This window comes from Rhinopithecus bieti, unplaced genomic scaffold (genome assembly GCF_001698545.2).
Source record: "Rhinopithecus bieti isolate Rb0 unplaced genomic scaffold, ASM169854v2 scaffold_43433, whole genome shotgun sequence".
NCBI lineage: Eukaryota > Metazoa > Chordata > Mammalia > Primates > Cercopithecidae > Rhinopithecus > Rhinopithecus bieti.
Window position 1 is genome coordinate 357,451 of NW_016817794.1, and position 1,921 is coordinate 359,371.

The following is a 1,921-nucleotide window of genomic DNA, read 5'->3' on the forward strand; positions in this document are numbered from 1 at the left end:
CCTTCTTATATTTGGAGACTCTCCCAAGTCATGAGGCAGAGCCAACCCTACTGTAGAATCTGAAGATGACACAGACCCACCTTTCCAAACTTCCTTGCAGCTAGCAATGGGGCATATGGGCAATCAGACATACTAACACCTGTCCTTGAATTAGTAGCTCATGGTATGGAGAAGCAGGGGCTACCCAGAATCCATTTTGATGATGAGCCACATTGGTAGCAGTCACCATGCCTAGTCTTAGAGGTCTCAGATGCAGCAGTTCTAACAGAGGCAGTTCAAGTTCAGCACTGGTGGTATCTGTGGTACAAGTTTCAGTGTCTGTCCTCAGTGGTAGCACCTGTGATATCCTTACTATCCTGATCTGTGATGTGATTTTAAATGTTGACTCTGGGTGCATTGACTACAACCCTGATTCTTATGATGTTTATGAACAACCAACTATCCTTATTTAATCCCTTTTGAGCTTGTATTATTCACATTCTGTTTGTTTTGCTCACAACTAGAACTTTTGACTGATAAAAATATTGTTATAAATATCATAATCTTGCTTTGTTATACAGTAATGTTTTATATGCTATCAAAGAAGGAAAGACTGTTGTTTCCTTCCATATGAAACAGACTCTTATGATGATCCCTTTTCAATTGTTTTGCATTTTTTGTTGTTTTTTAAACCTTTCTACATCTTCCTTTACTATCACATGTCATTTCTCATTAGAAAATTACAGCATACCAGAGTTTCCTTTTCTTGATGCTATGTCTACATGACAGGGAGAGAGCTATACCTCATAGGATTGCCAAAACCTATAATGTCATATGCAGAGAGAAAACAATTCAGACTTTCTGTTTTTGGCAAGAAAAAAATGCCTCACAATTTTTTATTAATATTCTATTTTAAAACCTGTTAAGCCCCAAAGCTCTTTTCTTTAGATAGAAATTTCTCAATATTTTAACTAAAGCTGTGAAATAGAAAAAGGGAGAACTCTTTTAATTTTTTAAAAAGAAACATTCAGTCAAAAACAAATCTCTAAGGTTCTCATTCCAATATTGGCAGCATAGCTTCCATTGTGCTAACTATTGGACTATTTTGCTGATAATAACTAAATTAAAAATTATAAACTGTAAAAATAGTTGTTTGAAAGCTACTTGGAAAGTAGTAAAAGCAAGCCAGAAGTACAGGGGATATGGTTCTTGAAAGAAGAGCGCATTAGGCAAGATCCAAACTTAACTGGTTTTTCTGCTGAGGGTGCTTCCCAGTTTGTTGTGGCACACTAAGATAGAGCTCAAGCAGAAGGTGGCATTCTTATTAAGTGAAGAAGTCAGAGGTTAGAGTTCAGGGCTACCAAAAACTCCTGGAAATCGAGAGGGGAAATCCTGGAAATGGAGAATCCTAAAATCTACATAAAAATCCCTAGTTGACTCCTAAACTATGCATGTACAGGTATGATTTCAAGGAACACAAAAGGAAGCAGTAGTTGGAAAGTTAACAGTCTGAGCAGAGGTGATACCAGCTTCCTGGTTCTAGGAAGACAGAGATTGGAGTTCAAATCCTACCAAGTTATAAAGATTTGGCAAACAATTCAAGATTTTCTCTGGAGCCCAAAGTAGCTATGCATTAGAAGCAGGGACCATGTCCCAGGAATGATAACTATATCCTTGAAATAATGGCAAAACTAAAATTGACCCACTGTAAGAAAACCTGAAAAACAAGCCTCCACAAAATTAAGGTGACCCACTTGTAATATAATGGTCTGACATGACAAAATTAAATACTCTTTAGAGGAACAGAGCAGAATTCAGATTCTATACAACATATTATCAATAATGTCCAGCATATAATCATAAATTGCTAGACATGCAACAGGCAGGCAAATATAACCTATGATCAAGAAGAAAATCAAGACCTTGTCTCCAAAAAAAAAAA